This window comes from Diceros bicornis, chromosome 20, assembly GCF_020826845.1.
Source record: "Diceros bicornis minor isolate mBicDic1 chromosome 20, mDicBic1.mat.cur, whole genome shotgun sequence".
Lineage (NCBI taxonomy): Eukaryota > Metazoa > Chordata > Mammalia > Perissodactyla > Rhinocerotidae > Diceros > Diceros bicornis.
In genome coordinates this window covers 62,190,150-62,210,530 of record NC_080759.1, presented here as the reverse complement: position 1 = coordinate 62,210,530, position 20,381 = coordinate 62,190,150, and the positions used below count along the sequence as shown (strand labels likewise).

Here is a 20,381-nt window from a genome sequence, read left to right as displayed (position 1 = left end):
AAAGTGGAGAACCTTTCCCAGCTGCAGTCAGACAAAGAGATGTAGCAACAGGAGAGTCAGAGAGATGCCACACGGCTGACTTCAGACGTGGAAGAGACATTGACTCCAGGCATGAGCCACTGAAGGCGGGCAGCCTCTATAAGCTAGAAAAGGCAAGAAAGTGGATTCTCTCCCAGAGCCGCCAGAAGGAACGCAGCCCTGCTGACACCTTGCTGTTAGGGCACATTTCAGACTTCTAACCTACAGAACCGTGAGAACATATGTTGTATTGTTTTCAGCCACTATGGTTGTGGTGATTTGTTATAACAGCAAGAGGAACCAAATTCAGATTGTATCCTGGACATTTTCCACATATGTTTTGAGACTCTGGGCTGTGTTAAAACCCTCTGGGGAATGTTGGCTCTTTTTTGCTTTGTTTTGGTGTCAGTCAGCTCGGTTAGATTCAGCCAGTAGGGTCTTTTTCTCCTCTGCGAGCCCCTCACATGACTGCTCAGGGCCTCAGGCCGCGGTTCAGATCACAGCGCAGCTCTCAGAGCCATTTCTTTGCTCCTCTGGGCGTGTTCCGCACACACACAATTTGGGGTGAGCCGGGACTCGTGTCAGTTCACACACAGAAGTTGGGGGGCCCTTCTCCTGCTCACTTCTCTATAGGACTTGTCCCTACACTTGCTGCCTCCCAGGGACCCTTTCCTGGTCCCCTGACTAGAAAGAGGGCATTTCTCTTGGAGGTATGGAGGTATAGCCACCATTCCTGCCACATGGTTCTGTGCAGTGAGCTCACCGTCAGGGCAACGTGGGGAGAGAAGAAACAACGAGGATCCCCTCTTTGCAAGCAGGCCCCTCCCCGGCTCCCCTCATGGAGGGACAGGTGTTCTCTCGGCTCTTATGTGCACACACCATCGCCGCTGCAGCCACAGCACGCCTGCTCACTGCCTTTCCTGGTGTTTGCTGTGGACGGGGCACTGAGCAAGCTCTGCCCTCACAGAGAGTGGGCCCAAGGTTGGGGATCTGACCTCTCCTTGTCTCCCCTGTAGCTTCTGACAACAACAACGGCTGTAGTAATAAGTGGTGGTGATGGAGGTAGAAGTTCATGTTTTCTGAATGTCATCACGTGCCAGGGATGTGCCTGCCGGAACTCAGCTGATTGGATTGGCCTCCTGTGGGGGCTGAGACAACAGAAAGGTGCTCTTCACAGTTCTGGAGGCCAGAAGTCTGGAGTCAGGATCACTGGGGTGGACGCAGGGTGTGGGCAGGCTGGGCTCCTCCAGAAGGTTCCAGAGGAGAGCATGCTCCCTGTGTGCACCCAGCGGCTGGTGACCTTCCCTGTGTGTCTCTGTGTCTAAATTTCCCTCTATAAGGACGCCAGTCGTATTGGATTTCGGGCCCACCCTAATCCAGAGTGACCTCATCTTAATTTAATTACATCCGCAAAGATCCTATTTCCAAATAAGGTCACCTTCACAGGTTCCAGGTGGACATGGATTTGGGGGCTACTCTTCAGCCCGGTGCAACTATCCATTTTGTAGGGGAGGGACCTTAGGTTGGAGCTCAGGTTGGGGCAGAAACTCAGGCCTCCACCACCTCCAAAACCCGTGCCCCAAGCTGCTGTTGCAGCTCCGCATCGCCTTTGCCAGGGCAGTGCCCAGCCGTGGAGCACGTGGACTCAGTCGACCCCCAGCAACCTTGTGAGGCAGATACTGTCACTGTCTCTGCTTTACAGATAGGGAAACTGCGGCATGGAGTGGTTCCTAGGTTGCCCAGTGTCACATCTTAGTAAGGGCAGAGCTGAGATCGGCCCCACTGCCTCTCACTGTGGGACTCTGGAGGGAGCAGGGGTTAGGCTGCCCAGCAGGGTCTCCTTGAAGCCAGGGCTCCATGTGGGCCCTAAGCCAAGGGTGCCCTGCCCAGGCAGCCCCCGTGGTCTGGCAGCATAAGGGGCTGGTGTCAGAGCCTCGTCTGTCAGCTGAGCCGAGGACCAAGCCGAGGGCCCCCTCCCGGCCCTGCAGAGCGTCCTGGGGGCTTCGGTAACAAATCTCAAAGCTGCTGGGGGAAGGCTGGACAGGGCAATTTGTGTCAGGTTCAGGGCTGCAGTCGCGAAGGCCTTCAGTTCCCACCACCAGACTGACCAGACCGAAACAGGGAGGTGGCGGGAGGGGGCCGCGGCTGGCCGGGGCTGGGTGTCTGAAGGACACCAGTTCTCATGGCAAAACCAGCGTCGTAGAGAATTTCCTCCGAGCTTTTCAGGCAGAAGGTAAAATGGAACCCAGTTGGAAGCCCAAGGGTGAAGGACCCCAAGTAACCAACACTTTAAAGAGAAGGCTGGCTGGGCCGACCAGGGACACAGTCCTTCTGGGGGCGCCGCTGGGCAGGACACTCCCAGGCATGAGGTTCATGCAGGCGGCTGGTCTGGGCGCAATGCTGGCTCCTCAGGGAAGCCAGCCATGGAGTGCAGCTGGTGACGTGCTGATGAGGGTCTGAGTGGAGCTCAGGTGTGGGACCCTCAGGGAGCTCAGGGGGGTGTGGGGAGGCGAGGGCTGGAGACAAGTTGGGGGGGATTGGGGGGGTTGGGCAGGCACCTGGGTCATGAGCGGGAGTCACCAGCAGGTCAGCCAATGGGGTGGATTTTCAAGGGAAAAAGCTGTGAATTCAGGCAGTGTTAGTGATGGCTTCATAATTTCACATAAAGTCCTTGAAAACTGAAGAAGAGAAATAGCCGCGGAAGTTATTTGGGACGGTGGTGACCAGGCTCTAGACCCTGGACACCTGTTCTTGAAGAGAATTGAGAGATTAAAGACACACAGCCCACACAGGAGCTCTGAGGTGAAAGACTTGGAGACTAGGGGGTGATGGAGTGGGCGCCGTGGGTCCTGGCTCACAGGACTGGTGAAAACCTGACCAGGAAGGGCTGAGCGCTGGGCCCTCCCACAGCAGAAGAGGCGGGGCCCCTGGCCCTGACACACGGCGGGTGGATGCCGCACCCAGGAGCGGAGCCCAGGCCCAACGTGGCCCCACCTCAAGGCGTGAGGAGGGCAGGCGCCTCGAGGAGGGACCCAGTGATGGCCAGCATCGAGGCTTCCCCCCAGAACACGAGGCACTGAGACCAGCACACAGGCTCCGCCGTGGGCGTGGGGCTTCCTGGGGCGTCCTCCACCCGCTCCTAGATCCAGTGCACACGAGGATCATGGACCCTCAGGAAAGAGGCTAACGGAGCAAATCACAGGATCCAGGAGGAAGCAGACGTGCAGAGGGAGAGATGAGAGAAACACAGACCAGGCTGTCACCAGGCTCTCAGAGAGACAAGCAGAGGAACTGCGTCGGTAAAATGAAAATAGGTTGCTATAGAAGGGAACGTTCGGAGATTTAAACAGAGCTCAGGGGGCCGGCCCAGTGGCGCAGCGGTTAAGTGCACGTGCTCCGCTTCAGCAGCCGAGGTTCGCAGGTTCGGATCCCGGGCGCGCAGTGTCGCACCACTTGTCAAGCCATGCTATGACGGCGTCCCATATAAAGTAGAGGAAGATGGGCACAGACGTTAGCCCAGGGCCAATCTTCCTTGGCAAAAAAAAGTAGAGGATTGGCATCAGATGTTAGCTCAGGGCTGATCTTCATCACAAAAAAAAAAAGAAAGAAAGAAAGAAAAAAGAGCTCAAAAATTAAAAGCATGGGAGCAAAACTTAGAAATCCAGGAGAAGCCTGGAAGTTAAATTGAAGGGATGTTTCCAAGAGTAAAAGACAAATAGGCGGGGAATGGAGAGGAGTCAGGAAGATCGCCAGAGCCCGTGAGGCCTGCGTAATCAGAGTTCCAGAAGGATCAGAGGGAAGGAAGTTGTCAAGGAAGCAACCCAGAAGGCTTCCCAGAACTGAGGGCTGAGTTTCCGCCCCCGAGGTCCCCCTGGGTGACTGGCACGGTGGATGAAAGGGGCCAGGGTGTTCGCCTTCGTGAAATTCCACCCCACTGGGGACAACGAGAAAATCCTAAATGCTCGAGAGAGAAGGAGCAGGTTTCACGACAGATCAGGAATCTGGACTTGTCCACAGGGACGCAGGAGGCTGGAAGGCCACGAGGAAGTGCCTGCAGAGCTCTGAGGGAAGGTGACTCCAGCCTGGGATTCACACACACCACCTCGATCGCTGGGGGGAGGGGTAATAAGGACGCGTCAGACCTCAGGGTCTCAGCAGTTCCTCTTCCTCTGCGTGGTTTCTCGGGGAGGGTCTCTCCACCAGAACTAGGGTGACGACGAAGCAGCAGGCGTGGGACCTGGAGCCGGAGGCCCTGCAGGGAGGAGATGGTGGACAGGACGTCACAGAGGGGAGGTTATTCCACTCGGGAGATTTGGGGGGTGTTGGTGACGGTGTAAGTCAACAGACAGAGGTTGGTTAACTCCAGACCCAGAGGTTGTCTGGGTCTGTGAAAGTTCCAAGGCAGCCACCTGGCTCAGCGGAGAAGCATCTGTGATAACGCGAACCCTGCATATAGATTTAAGCAAAATTATGACACGGCTAAATTAGGACGGTGGAGCGGAAGTGAGCCTGTGAGCGGAAACCAGCAGCTGACGTGAGCCCGGGGAAACCCAAGAGCAGCCGTTATGTAAGCATGCAGTTTAGCGCACCCAGCGGAGGTGGATCCCGAAACCATGCAGCAGCCCAGAGCGCAGCAGCTGCTCCCAGGGGCGGGAGGGCGCTCGTCAGGGCCTGAGGCGCCTTGTGCTGCAGGCTCCGGGTGCCGAGTGGCTCTAAGTCCTGCACGTCTGGCGCTAACCCTCTTATCCCATGGAATTATATTTCGTCAGAGATTACAATCGCTCCAGCTTTCTCGTGGTCCCTTGCTGCCGGGTACATGTTTCCCATCCTCCTGTCTTCACTTTTCTTTGTGTTTGTGCCTCCTGCAGACGTGCGTTGAGGGATCCTTTCCCCCCAGTGGGTGTCTCCTCTCGATGGCGAGTTTAACCTGTTTATACTTCTTGTAATCGCTCTCATGTGGGGGCTGATTTCTGTTATCACATTTTGTGTTTTCCATTTGCTGCACTTTTTTTGGTGTCTCTTTTCTCTCCAGCTCTCTGCTTCATAGATTGAGCCTCCTTTTGCTAGTTTAAACGTTACGCATTCTGCTTCTGTTCTGTGAGGATTGTCTTTAAAATAGGCCTTTTCAGGTTGGTTTGTCCGTGTTGACGTTTCCCAGCAAGACCTGCGCGCGGCGCTCGCCCGGGGCCTCTGGTCTCTCCCAACCTGGCCCGCGGTGTGTGGAGAAGCTGATTCCTGTCTTTGTTCCCAACGTCTTTTAAAGACTTCTCCAAGTTCATCAGGGTTCTGCGCCCTCCTTGTCTGTCTTGGTCCCGCACCTGCTCCTCTTCCTGGCAGCTCCCCAAAGGTTTCCACGTGAGTCTAGGTGTGACGTCTTCCTGGTCCCTCCGCGTGCTCGAGAACTTTATGGCTTCACATTTGGATAATAATTTGGCTGAGTATAGAATTTTAGGTTCAAAATGTTTTTCCTTCAACCTTCAGAAATATCGTCCTGTTGTCTGCAGCCTCCGTGCTGCTGTTGACAAGCCTGTTGGGTGCCCAGCGCGCTCCTCTCCTTGGGAGCTCTTGTAATTTTTTCTTTGGTTTCGATATTCCTCAGTTTCACTGTAATGTGCCCTTTGTCCGTGTCACCTGCTTGGTGCTGAGTTCTTTCCATCTGAGGCCTCTGTCCTCAGTCTGGATGCTGCATTTCCATCATTGCCTCAGACCTGCCCCCCGTTAGTGCTTTATCTGCTGGAACTGCCTTATCAGACCTTGGCGTGTCTGCATGTCCTCTCCTCTGCCGGCTTTTCTTTTGTTTCTGTCCAGTTCCCCTTCCCCACGGCCCTTGGGAGAGCGCCCCTCGCACTGCCGCCCTCGGCCCCAGTGTGCTCTCTCCTTTGTCACGTTTTCATACCTACTGTTTCCTTGATTTGTTTGTACCATTTCTTGTTCTTGTTTCATTTTGCTAATATCTTGTCTTATTTCCTTAAATATACTCGTGTAAAATCATGCTTGTCTCAGCTCCTGGGTCTCTGTTGTGTGCTGCCCCACGTGCCTCCCTGGCTGTCGTGTGCCATGTCCCTGCTCATGTCAGACACCAGCTCCTCTGAAAAGCAGTGTGCTATGGACACAGGGGCAGGTGCTGGTCAGAGGGGAGGAGGGGAGTGTCGGAGATCAGAGGGAGGGGCTGGATGGGGCCCCTTTAGAAAGGGGCACCTCCAGGAAGAGCTGGTGGGGTTTGCACAAGAAGAGGAGGAGGGGCAAGTGCCTGGAGGCTGCAGCTGCAACCCAGTCTTGCCCCTGTCGTCCCACCAGGCAGACTGTCCCCAGGCAGCTGGGGAGGGGTAGCAGCAGGACATACAAAGGATCTATCCCACCCTCCCTCTGACTGCTCCCGCAAGGCGCTGCCCAGGCCGCAGCCCCCAGTCTCCCCCCACCCCACTCCAGACAGCCTTGGGCTCCCCGGGGTCCCCACGGCCTTTCTGGGGATCACTCCTCCTGGAGCATAAAGGAGGGGCTGATTTGGGGGAGGAGGAGCTGACAGAGGCCCTGTGTCCATGTTCAGCTGAGTAAATTCTGCCGGATGCGAAATGCAGACAGAGCAGCCCCAGAGCAGGCGCACGCTCAGCTGCTTGTGCCCCGTTTGCTGAGCTCGAGGCTGCGGCAGGATCCTCCCTTACAGCTGTGACAGTCCTCAGGGGAGGGGGCTGACTGGCCGCTGAGGTGAGGGTGGTCCTGGGCCTGGGCATGGCAGCTCACACCGGGCACCAGTCTGCCCGCTGTGGCTCCGGCCACCCTGGGCCTGGGGGCACCCACGGGCCTCACAGAAACAGCTGTGAGAACAACGACCTCACGTGTCTGGGAGAGCCACACGGCCACTCAGCAGACGGCCACCAACCCATGCCCACGTGCTGGTATGGTTTCTGGAAAAGCCAGCATAGCTCCCGAGAGGCCCCCAGGAGCCAGAGCGTCCCGCCGTGAACACCAGTGTGCAGACTTCTCACCTGCAGGCTGTCCTCTTCTGGGAAAGACCTAGAAACTCCCCTTCCCCGGCTGGGACACACATGACAAGTCGCCTGGAGCCCCTCAGCTCTGGGGTTGGACATTCAACAAGGTCTGTGTCAGGGCGCTTGCCGATGGGCTGTGGGAGCAGGATCTTCCGGTTTGGTTTCCTCACTTGGCGCTTGGCGTACGGTCAGGAGACCCCGGGTCCTCCAGAAACTTGGGTGGGGACGAGTAGGCATGAAGCCCCAGAGAACTCCTGACCAAAGCTTGGGCTGCCCAGCGTGGAAGGGGGCACAGTAGGAATCGGCCCAGGAGGGCGGAGCAGGGCCATCGGGGTGGGAGGGGCTTCGAGGCATGGGAGCAGGGGTCCCACCCACCAAGAGGGGCCTGAGACCCCGACAGGGAGCCCTGGGCCCTGGGATTAGGGCCTGTCCCTGGTCAGGGGAAGTGAAGGGGCTACTCCTCATGCCACTGGCTCCAGGCCTGGCTCCCTTGGGTCGGCAGGCTGCAGGATGGGGCATCACCCGGCCACCTCTGTCCCCAACTTTGGAAGGACCAGAGTGGAGGGACCCAGGGCAAGCAACTGGGCAAGGCTGGGGGGTGTGTTTCTGCGGGTCCCTGGTAGGTGACCCCAGGCTCCCCCCACTCCTGCCCAGCTCCCTGAGAGAGCTCCTTGATGCCCCCGAGCCTGCGTCTGCTCGTTTCTGAGACCAGCACTCACAGCTTCATCTCCTGATCAGAGTTTCCTGCTTCCTCTTTGGTCCTTCTGCCCAGAGAAATCTGCATTTTATTACCTTCTGTGTAACTGCTGGGCCTATTGTTCTGAAACTCCTTTGATGTGGCTTTTCTTTCCGGGGCTCAACAGGCATAAATAAATGTATAAGTAGACGTTTCACGTTTCACGGGGCTGGCCTATGAGTGGACACCCCAGGAAGGGCAGCCTGCTCTCTGCCCCCAGGACTGCTCCCCACCCTCCGACCTCCCACCCCCACCCCGCCTCATCTCCAGCCTGATGATGTGCATGGGGCATCCCAGTCCAACCCAAGGGAGGGCACTGCCCGAAGCTCGAGCCACGCCTCAGGCTGTGTCTCGCCAGAGCAGAGAGGTGGTACCTCCTGCCCCTCGAGCAGCCTCCCTCTGGATGAGAAGCGCATGACTCCTGGCCCCACCCAGAGGATGGCTCAGGTGTCTGCGGCCTGGCCAGGCCTGGCCTTTCTGTGGCTTTTAGACTCCCAGGACTCTCCACTGTGAGCCCCCTGACCATCCATGGTGAGCCCCCAGCTGTCCACCGTGAACCCCCGACCGTCCAGCGTGAGCTCCTGACTGTCCACAGTCACTGGCCAGACTCACTGGGTTGCCTTCACTGGTCGCTGCTCTCTGTGATCACTCAGGCCCTGCTCTGCCCTGGGCTCTCTTAGGCTCAGACAGGTGTGTCCCAGGCTCTGCCCTCACCCAGCTCACGGTCACTGGGAGGGTCCCCAGCAGGTACTTCAGCTCGGGGTACGGGTCCCGGGCCGGACCCATGAAGGGAGGACCCCGTGGAAGGAGCATCTGGGCTGGGCCACGCTTTACACACCACGTGCGCTCAGTGTGCATCTCGTTCGTTGCACCATTACAAGTTTTTAACGTTGAGAAGTTGTCACCCCACGTCACCATGCCGCGTGTTAATTCCTGTGAGAAGAGCCGGCGTTTGTGAGGACCCAGCTCTGGGTCATCCTGGTTCACAGGGGAGCAGCTGAACCCGGCGAGCCTGAGGACCTGCCTGGCCCCCGGGGCGTGCTGGGCGCCTGGTGGGGCCCGGCCCAGCTTGTTCCATGGTGGAGCCCCACCCCCTGATCACCCACCACCACCCCAGGGGCTCGCACCCAGATTCCTCCTCTGGAGGAGGCAGCAGGCGCCTGATCTTCTGTCGGGAGGGCTTCATCCCCAAGCCGCCCCGGTTCCAGCACCACCTCCTCCTTCCTGCTGCTCTGAAGCAGCTGGGGCAAAGTGGAGCTCCCTCGGGCTCTCTTGGGTGGAGAGCCACCCACGTGCAGAGGAAAGATCCGGAACTCATCCACAGGCAGATTCTGACCCAGGAGGTCTAGAGTGACCCACTGCTTCAAGGCCAAGGCTGGTGGTCCAGGACACACTGGAGATTGAGATCAGAGATTTGGGGGACTAGTGGGGTGCAGCCCCTACCACCAGGACCCCCAGCAGGGTGGGCCTGGCTCTTCCAGACGGAGTATCCCTGCTTTCTTCCCCGTTAGAGTCGTCAATAGCATTTTTTCGTTGATTGCCCATAACTGTGCTTTTCACAAACTAAACTTCACCTTGAGAGATGTTTGTATTCAGAAAGTAGATCCTGGTTTTAGAAAATAGGCCTTGTTCTCTCTTTAGAAAATAGTTTCAACACTTTTGGTATCAAATCACATGTCCAGCACAAGATCTTGCATTCTAATTAATAATAATAATAGCCAGTGTTGATTCTGTGTTTACTCTGCTGGGTGGCACTCATTTTGCCCTCATAGGTGGTCACTGCTGTCATTCCCGTTTTTCACATGAGCAAATTGAGGCCCAGAGAGGTTGATGAACTTGCCCCAGGTCACACAGCTGGAAAGGCAGCCCTTGGTTGGAGTGTTTCTGAAATAGCAGTGTTCTACCAGGGAAGGAAAATGGATGTCTGGCGGTGGCAGCCTGTGCTCACGTGCTGTGCCCAGTTCTGGGTTCCACTCCTGCGGCCACAGGGAGGCCGAGAGGGCTGCAGGGGGCGTTGCTTCTGCCCAGGGCACATGCCCCGCCCTCACCGTCCCCTATCCTCCACTCCCCAGGTGTCTGTGCTGCAGAGAAGTTTCTCACTTGGAAAAGAAAGACCGGAGAGCCCAGGGCGGTGGCTTAACCGGAGCAGGGCCTGTGCTGAGGAGGCCTGGCCTCCCAGGGCATGGGCTCCACACCTGCCTCCGTCTCTGTGGTCCTGCCACGGTCCGCCAACTGCATCTTTCAAGAGCTGTTTTCCAGTGCTGGAGCCACTTCGTGGCAGAGAGTCAAGGCTGAGTTTACTGTTTGTGGGATCTATAAACAGCCAGTCGTTCCGCTCCCCAGCGGGAACACCGCCTCGCACGCAGGCCGCGGAGAGGCCCAGTGAGTGATCTGGCTCCAGCAAGGCTGAGCCAGCTGCCCCGACGGACGCCGCCCGGTGCCCGCTCGCGTGACTAGCGGGCTTGGCCTTGTGCTGTTGCTCCGTCACCGCGGCAACGGCTCTCGGGAGTGCGGCTCCCGACTTCCCCTTGTTCCAGGGAGGAGCGGTGAGGGGCTCTTTAGAATTGTTCCATTCTCCCTCTTTTCTTCCTCTGCCGTGACCTTGACAGAACCATCTTTGAAGTACTTGCTGGCTGTTTCTCTGCCGTGGGACTGGCAGAGATCGGGGTGTTCACAGGGTTCCCCGACGGAAGTCCCAGCTTCCTCCGGCGTTTGCCTTTGGTGTCTGCGGGGCAGAGCCGAGCGGGAGGTGCCGGTGCCGCGGACCCGCCTTGGGGACCCCGTTGTCGCGCTGTAGCGGCAGGTGCATGTTTCGTGACTTTCGGTAATTGAACGTCGATGTGATTGTTTTTCCCTTAGAAAAAGCACAGCCTTAAGCTTGGGGCCAAATCCTTTTTTCCACTTGGAAAAGTGATCTCATTTTCCATGGACCATGTTTTAAAAAAACAGAAAACGCTTGTAGGATTAAAAAAGAGAGGGAGAGAAAACAAACAAACGTTGGCGATGCATGTTTGAAAGATGGTCCCACATGTGCAAAAGTATTTGGCGTGATGATTCTGGACCAGAATGTCAATCCGATATTGAATCCATATGACTCGGCAAACAGCATTTTATGGTCTTTTTTTTCAAATTTCTGCCTTGTGAGTTAAAATTAAGGTTGTTTTTGGTTCTGACTAATCTCATAAAATCTTTTTTAAGAATGCGTTTTACATACTCAAGCCTTGAACATTTCTTTGGTCTTTGAACTATTATTAGTAAGACACCATCAGGACGTGGCGATCTGAACTGGGAAAGCTGAGCGGGGCGTCCGCCTGCTCCACTCAGCTGCTCCGGGAGGGGCTGGGGGCTGAGGCCCAAGGCTGCCGGGCACCTGCAGCGGCTGCACACCTTCAGCGTGCTCAGGGATAGGGCTGGGCCCCTTGCGGTCACTACTGCCCAGCACCACGTGGGCGGTTGGACTCTGACTACTTGCCGTTTTAGCGAACGTTACCTGGACCGTGTGGCCCGCTGTTAAGTTCTCACGTTTCGGTGATTTCCTGGGAGAACAAATAGTCGTTCTGGTAGTCTGTTAGCAGAATCGATGCCTTGTCTTCTAACAGCCCCTCGGTGGACCCCAGCATTGCCCTACCCTACCTCTGGCTGAATCCCAGGGGTAAGGCTGCGGGGCCTGAGGGGGTGGGCACTGGAGGGGGCAGCCTGAGGGGTCCCCCCATCCTGGGAGCTGCTGCTGGCTCCTGATAGGCTGTGAGCCACTGTGGTGATGGTGCCCCATCCACTGAGCAACGGTGGGTGCCAGGCGCTGTGCGTTCCTGCATTGTCTGAGCGTGCCCCCATCACCGCTTGGGAAGTGGGTGGTACCAGCCCTGTCCTCCCTGCCATGGCCCTGAAGCCCACCATCCCCCATGGGCACCAGCCCCCGGAGCCCCAGCCACGCCCTGTCCTGCTGAGCACAGGGCGGGAGGGAGGCAGGTGCATGTGCAGGTCAAATCCCAGCAGAATGGGGGCTCTAGGACTTCCGAGGTGAAGCATTTAGAAGCCAGGGCAGGAGGGGCTGTGATTTGCAGGCTCAGATGCCAGGCTGCCATCTTTCTTTCTTTCTTTCTTTCTTTCTTTTTTTTTTATTTTTTTGGTGAGAAAGATTGGCCCTGAGCTAACATCTGTGCCAGTCTTCCTCCATTTTGTATGTGGGATGCCTCCACAGCATGGCTGAGGAGTGGTGTAGGTCCATGCCTGGGATCTGAACCCACGAACCCGGGCCGCCAAAGCAGAACCCAACCACTATACCACTGGGCCAGCCCCCCATCTTTCTGTCTGAAAAGACTTCCAGCTCTGCAGGGCGGCAGCATGTTTAAACCTTGTCACGAGCTTCTTTTATCCCGGACAGGGATTGCAGGGAAGTGGGCAGTATTGTTGAAATGAATTTCATCCTTACCTTAGATACCCTCCTTCTTGAAAGTGCACTCACCATCTTGTACCCCATGTCCATAGCAGCACCGTTCACAACAGCCAGAAGGTGGAAGCAACCCAAGTGTCCATCAGAGGGTGCATGGATGAGCACAATCTGGTCCACTCATACAATGGAATATAAGTCAGCCTTAAAAAGGAAGGAAATTCTGACACATGCCACAACATGGATGAACCTTGAGGACATTGTGCTGAGTGAAATAAGCCAGTCACAAAAGGACAAATCCTGTGTGATTTCATTCATATGAAGTCCCTAGAGTTGTCAAATTCGTATAAACAGAAAGTAGGGTGGTGGTTCCCAGGGGCTGGGGGAGTTGGTGTTTAATGGGGACAGAGTTTCACTTTGAGAAGATGAAAAAGTTCTTGAGATGGATGGTGGTGATGGTTGCACAACAGTGTGAACGTACTTAATGCCTCCGAACTGTACACTTAAACATGGTTAAAATGGGGAGTTTTATGTTATGAATATTTCACCACAATTTTTAAAAACTGTCATTAAAAAATGCAGTGTCTTGGTTGGGTGAGTATCTGAGGGATGGAATCTGAGGCTCGTCACAGGTGCTGAATCTAGGGGTGCTTTAGAAAAGCTCCAAGCCGATGAGGGTGGAGGAGAAGGTCTTGTACTTTCCCGTAGAGACCTCTGGAGTGGCACAGGAAATGGGGGACATCAGCATCCACACCTGCTGGTCTCCTGGCAGGGCTGACGTGCCTTCCAGTACAAGATTCAGGCTGTTGGGGAAAATACTTGCACCATGAGGCTTTTCACACCCGCCATTCGGGTGTGTGAGTTCGGGTTGGCTTCTCGTCCTAGAGGCTAATCCAAACCCCAGGAGGAGGAGAGCTGTTTCCTCTCCGTGGTCACCATACAGGCAAATTTGGCCTTTTGTTAAACGATATAAACAAACAAATCCCAAGTGTGTCATAGCCACCCTCCCCCCGCCGCCCCATAAATACTGTGTGTCCAAGAACAGAGGCGCGTGGGGGAGATTCAGGTGTATTGACAAACTCTAGAATAGCCCGATAGGACAGGTCCAGGCAGATACTGGACTCCCACTCACAACTCAGAGGTGTTAGGACAGGGGGCTGGACACGCCCCTGGAGCCGCACAGGAATTAGAACGACAACGAGGTATGTTTGGTTCGTGGAGACGGTCCGGTGGGCGCAGGTGTCGTACAGGGTCAATTTCCTGTTCTTTAGAAGTACGCTGGGGCTCAGGCATGGGTGTGGTGATAGGCTTTGCACTGAGATGTGGTCACTGCTGCCCGACTGTTCAGAGTGGCCGCCACGGCTGGGGCTGTATGAGCCCTGGATCTCTCGCTCAGAAAACTCAGCACAAAATCTAAATCCCACTGTGTGGGCACCGCCCTGGTGTTTGACCTCTGTGTCAGAACAGTTATCTGAAACTTTGAAATAAGGCAAAAGGTTGGGCGGCACATCCTTTCCAAGCGGTGTGGGAGCGGGCACTCCAGGGTTTCCGGGGGACTTAGTTGTGCGTCTAGCACAGCATCTTCCTTCCCTGCCTGTAAACACCTGCTTCTCAAACACTTGTTGAACGGGCTTTAACCTCTTCCTCTTCCCTCTTGAATAAGATCTAGGACTAGTGTTTATTTTGTATTCTCACCAGTGCTGCGACTTCCCCTTTTCAATTATACTTTAGTGGCTGCAAGTGTGGCTTTGCAGTGGAGCGAGGCTCTGTTTGAGGCTAGAAGGCTGTGTCCTTTCCCTGAGGGTTTTCCCTCCGGAGTTGTGTGTGGTGTAACGTCATCTTCAGAAGGACACACAACCTCTGATTTGAACAGTTCCACAGTTCCCACACCCTTGACTCCCAACAGCAGATCAACACACATCTGAAACGAAAGTCACGTTCTACCTTGAAATGAAGAAGGTGGAAAATCTACCACACAATTAACTGGAAAGAAAAGTAGGGAGAAAAGGAAAAAGACAAGACAGCACAGGAAGAAGATGATTGTGCTGTGGGTGGGTTCTGCTTGGCTCCGTGAGACAGAGGCCTGACCACTACGGAGGCCGGCAGGTCAAGGGTGTGCGGCTGTCGGTCTCCGGCCCCCCCACTGCCGGCTCCACCCCCTCTGCCCAGAGAGCTGCTGCATTCCTGCAGGAGCAGGAGCATGAGGGGAGCAGACCAGGGTCTCCCCCAGTCAGGAAGCAGAGCCCAGCCTCTGCCCACTGGCCAGACTGTTGACTGAGACCGTCTGGGAGGGAGAGTGACTCTGAACCAGGTCACTGTGCTGGTGAGGAAGAACGGGGTGGGGGTGTATCTAGTCCCCTCGTTTTTACAGCAGATTTTAGGAAACCTTTAAGGAACAGAAAATACCAAGCTGCCTGAGCCATTCCAGAGCACAGAAAAGGAGGGAAGGCTGGGTGCTAATTCTGTGAGGTCAGGAGAACCCTGTGCTACAAGCTGATAGAGACAGCAAAAGGAGAAATTACCTATTCTACTTGTGAAACTAAATGAAGCGATCCTAAATAAGATAATAGCAAATCATCTCCATCTGTGTCACAGAGAATGAGCCCCGGTGGCCACGGAAGTCCTGGGATAAGGTGATGCTCCCGTCAGGAGATGCCTGTCAGCTTACCAACTCGAGACACGAAGGAGGAGAAATCACCTGTAGATAATTACCCAGCCAATTAGACAGATGGACAAAAAGCAATTATAACAAAATCTCAATAGAGCACCATTTATTAAAAAGCCCACCTTTGTCCCAGTGGTTTGAGATGATACCGTTTTTATGTCCCAAATTTCCATTTGTGCTTGGACCTTTTCTAGCCTGCCTCTTCCAGTGCATTGACCGACTTGTCTATTCAGGCACCGGTACCAAACAGTTTTAATTATGGAGGCTGGATGGTATATTTTGATGTTGAATAAGACAGTCCTCCCTCCTAGCTTTTTTTTCAGTGTTTTGTAGCTATTATTGCATGTTTACTTTCTATATTTGGTATCAACTTGCTAGCTCCATAAAAAGTTTGAGGTAGAGAATATTGCAATCCGTTGATAAATTCCCTTAGGAAGAGTGGCCATCTTTGTGATGCTGAGTCGTCCTGTCCAAATCTTTCCATTTGTTCAAATATAGTTTTGTGTCTCTTGAGATGTTCTAAAGTTTCCTTCATAGAGATTTTGCACATTTCTTAAGTTTGTTTATAAGTATTGGATCTTCTCTGATGGGTTTATAAGTGGGGTTTTATCCACCATTGTGCCCTCTAGTATGTAAAGGTTATTGAATACCTGTGTTTAGTTTTACATCCCACCTCCTTACTGAATTCTTTTATGAGTTATCATCGATTCTCTAGAGTTTTCCAGACATACCGTGATATCATCTGCAAATGGAGAGCGTTTTGCTTCTTTCTCAGTTCTGTGGCTCTGTTGATTTCTCTCATCTAATTCCAACAGTTATGCCTCCAATACTACAGGACCGGAGTCAGCAAACGTCTTCTTTCAAGGGCCAGATGGTAAATGTTTTGGGCTTCGCGGGCCATACCATCTCTATCACAGCTACTCGTCTCTGCTGGCATAATGCAAAAGCGGCCACAGACAATAAGTCAATGAATGGGTGTGGCCACGTTCCAGTAAAATTTTATTTACAAAACCAAGCCGCAGACCATATTTGAGGGGGCCATAGTGTACACACCCCTGGAATGGGAGATACCTTGCGTCCTGATCTTACTGGAAGCACCTCGAATGTTTCCCCGTTAAGTAAGTTACTGTCTTAGGAATAAGACACACACACGTTACCATGTTAAGAAAGTATCCACAATTCCTATTTTCTTGAGCCTTTTTATCAGGATGAGTGTTGAATTTTGTTGAAAGCTTTTTTGTCATCTATGGAGATAATCATAGATTTTTCTCCTTAGATCTATAAATGTGGTATATCATATTAATGAATTTACTAATATTGAGCCAACTTTGTATTCCTGGAATAAATCCACTTGGTCATGATGTATTCTTTTCTTAATGTGAAATTGGAGTCAGTTTGCCAATATTTGATTTAGCACATTTACATCAATAGTCAAAGGTCTGTAATTTTATTTTTTATTGTACTTTCCTTATCAGAGTTAAGTGTCAGCGTTATACTTCTTAAAAAGAATTAGAAATTTTCCTTCACTTTCTATGTTCTAGGACAATTTATGAGGCGTTGGTGTTATCTGATCTTTAAAGATTTGGTAGAATTTCATTTTAAAACCATCTGGGCCTGATGCATTTTCCTGGGGTAGTTACTTGATAACTTTCTCTATTTCTTCTACAGAAATTGATCTTTTAAGGTTTCTATCTCTAATGGTCAATTCTGGTAAATTATATCTTCCTGGAAAAAATATACTTGATTGAGGTTTTCAAATTTATCTGAATAGAGGTCTTTCTGCCCCTTTTATTTAGTTAGTTCCCTTCTGCCACCTCAGGGAACCACTGTCTGGCATTTATTACTGTAGATTAGTGTGGCCTGTTCTTGGACTTCCTATAGAAAGATGCGTAGGGATGTACTTTTGTGTCTGGCTGCCTCTACTTAACACAGTGATTTTGAGGTGCATCCATGCTTTGCATGATCAGTAGTGTGTTCCTTTCCGTTGTGTAATAGTATCCACGTATGACTGTGCTGCAGTGTGCTTCCCCCAGTTGATAGACGTTTGGGTTATTTCCAGGTTTTGACTATTATGAACAAGGCCACTATGAACATTCTTCTTCAAGTATTTTTTGTGAACACACTCATTTCACTTGGGTAGATGCTAAGAGTGGGATTTCTGGGTTGTAGGGTGGATGCACGTTCACTTTCATGAGGAACTGCAAATGTTTTCCACAGTGATTACAGCATTTTCCGTTCTTACCAGTCCTGCTCCTCATCCTCACTGATGTTTACTGTTGTCACGTCTTTGTGACTGTAGCCCTCCGGGTGTGTATGAACTGCTACCTTAATGTGGCTTTAGTTTACGTTTCCTGTGACTGTGACGTTGGACACATTTCCATGTGAATCCGTACTCTTCTGTGAAGTGTCTGTCTGAATCTTTTGCCCATTTTTAAAAGTTGGGTTGTTCGTATTTTTATTGTTGATTTGTAGAAGTTCTTTATATATTCTGGACAAAGTCCTTTGTCATGTACTGTGAATATTTTTTCTCAATCTGTGGCTTGTCTCTTTATTTTTAAATGATGTCTTCTAATAAAGTCCAATTTATCAAGTTTTTTCATTAAGAGTTAGCGTTTTTATAACCTATCCAAATCTGCCTACTGTAAACTCATGAAGATGTTTTCTTCTAGAAACTCTATGATTCTGGGGGTTTTATGTTTAGGGCTAAGAGATCTTTTGAATTGATTTTTTGTATGTGGAATGAGATAGGAGTCAGAGTTTGTTTTTTCCATACAGATAATCAGCTGTCCCAGACACATTTGTTTAAAGACTTTCTTTCCCCACTGGATTGGCCTGGCACCTTCATTGAAAATCAGTTTGTCTGTCCTTACACCAGCACAGCGTTGTCTAGATGGCGTAGCGTTAGTAAGTCATGAAGTCGGTTAGTACAAGACCCACAGTCTTGTTCTTCTTTAACGAGATTGCTTTCGCAAGTCTGGGCCCTTTGCATTTCTATATAAATTTTAGAATCAGCTTGACAATTTCCACAAAAAGAAAAAACCCTACTGGATTATGATTGGGATTACATTATATCTGTAGATTAATTTAGGGAGATTGAATCTTTCCATCCAGGAACATTGCATATCTCTTAGTTTATTTAGGTCTTCTCCCCATACTGTTACATAGCTTGCAGTGTGTAGGTCTTGCATATCTTTCATTAGATTTATTCCTAGGTATTTTATGTTTTTTGATCTGGGCCTGGAGTTTTCTTTGTGGGAAGGTTTTGATTACAAATTTAATTTTTTTAGTAGATATTGGGCTATTTAGATTTTCTAGTTCTTCTTATATCACTTTTGCTAGTGTTTTTCAATGAATTTTTCCATTTCACTTAAGTTGTTAAATTGTTGAATATCTTTCTTAATATTCCCTTACTATCCTTTTAATGTCTGTAGGATCTGTAATGATGTATTTTAAATTCCTGGTGTCAGTGATTTGTATTTTTCTTGATCAATCATCCTAGAGATTTATCAATTTTATTATCTTTTCAAAGAACCAAATTTTGACTTTATTGATGATTTTTATTGTTTGCTTTAAACAATTTGCATTGATTTTTCACTCTTATTTTTATATTTTCCTTCCTCTACTTACATTGGATTTAATTGGCTCTTCTTTCTCTAATTTCTTGAGGAGGGATTATACACTTTTTTTCTTTTGAAACAGTCATTTTAAGCACACTGGGACTTGGTGTTGCCTTTTCTGCTTATATGTAATTTGAAGTTTATCAAATTCTGTGTTCTCATTATGATGAGCACCTGGATTTGAGTAGTTTTACTTATTCTTGTTGTCTCCATCATTTTTTAGAAATATGGGGATTTAGATTTAGGTCACTGCCTATAAATCTTCAATATCAGTAATTTAAATGCTCTTAGAAATTGATATTTATGAACTCTAATAGAAAAATCAGCACATGACATGCATGAGCAGTTTACCAGAGAAGAAATAAAAGTGACCAATGAATGTCTGAAATGTTTTTCAATTGCATTAATAATCAAAGAAGTGAAAATTATAATAATGGTAAAATAATTTATCACTTATCAGTTGGTGAAGATTAAAAAAAAATAAGGTGTCCAGCATGTTTAAGAATTAAGGGAAATGAGTATTATGATATACTATGGATAGCCACAGACTTCATGGAAGTTCACTTAAAGTCTCTAAATGTCTGTGTTTTAAAGATACAAATTGAAATATTTATGAACTCCACTGTCCAGGCACCTCCAGCTTCTGCACTGGCCGAGTAAAGTCATAACTGTTCCTGCCCCATGGAGGTGATGCAGAATTGAAGGAGATATTCCATGTAGGGTGCCCGACACTCATGAGGACCTATACAGTGTGTGCTGCCACTTTCTCTGTCGTGATGAAAAAGAAGATGACGATAGATGAGAGATGAGAGAATGCTCACTGGGGTCATGGGTTAAGTGGCTGTGGTCCCTCGTGTATCTTCGCTAGTGACGATTCTGAGTAGCCACTGCAGGGTGGGGCCAGAGGGCTTGCCTTTCACATGAAGGAAGACTCTCGGTCAAGCACGACAGGGCTGCTCGTCCTACTTTCTCCACACACAAAATCCCACAATAATTATGGCTACAACTGAGATTCAATAATCATAAAAATATCGTGAAGAAACACGCTAATAAATTTAAAATCCAGGTGAAGTGGATGCATTGCTAGAAAATATTTTAAGATGCCCTGGGTTGATCTAAGAAAAACATTTAAAAACTTGAATATATTAAGAACCATTAAATAAATTGACATGGTACTAAAATCTACCCCTTTTCACTTACCATCTCCCCACAATATGCCCAAACTGGATGATCTTAGGGGTGAGGGGAGCCAAACTTTCAAGGAACATGTCATCCTCATCTTAAATAAGTGGGTCCAAAAAATGAAAAAAGAGGGCAAAGAGTCAGACTCATTTTTTGATGATTAATTATACTTGACACCAAAATAAGGAGAGAAGCTTATAGGCTGACTTTTCCTTCAATACAGATGACTGTCTCCTCGGTGAAACAAACTGGTTCCAAGAGCATATAAAAAAATTATGATCAGATAAGGTTTATTGCATATACGAAAAATGATTCATCAGAAAATCCATCAGCGTAATTCACCACACTAATAGACTGAAGAAAACATATGTGATTATTTCAGTAGATATAGAAGTAGCGCTTGATGCAGTTCAACATTTTTTCAAGATAAAAACTCTTAGAAAAACCAAAATATAGTTTAGACGAAAGTGTGTGAATGGGGAAGTCCACGCGGGTGAAATAAAAGGTTCCTGTTCTGTTTTGGCGCTGATGGTGACTCATCTCGTCATGATGATGTTTATATTTTCTAAAACATAAATTTCATAAGCATTAGAAAAAGAAGATCCCAGGTCTGAGCCTTGTTAGCCGTGACACAGTTCCCAGGTCACCCGCTAACTTGGGGTCTGTTGTGAAACTGTCAAAAATAGATTAAAAGTGGGTGTTTCTGAGGTTATGAATACAGACTGCAAAACGGGAGAAATGGTTGAAAACTCAGGCAAATCAGTGCTTGCGCTTTTTCATTTTG

At 50.5% G+C, this 20,381-nt stretch overlaps 1 protein-coding gene across 2 annotated transcripts in view; it reads left to right on the top strand.

Annotated features, from left to right (window-relative positions):
- Window positions 1–20,381, top strand: part of AHRR (aryl hydrocarbon receptor repressor) — an 84,866-nt gene that overhangs the window by 43,660 nt on the left and 20,825 nt on the right. The window lies entirely within an intron of this gene.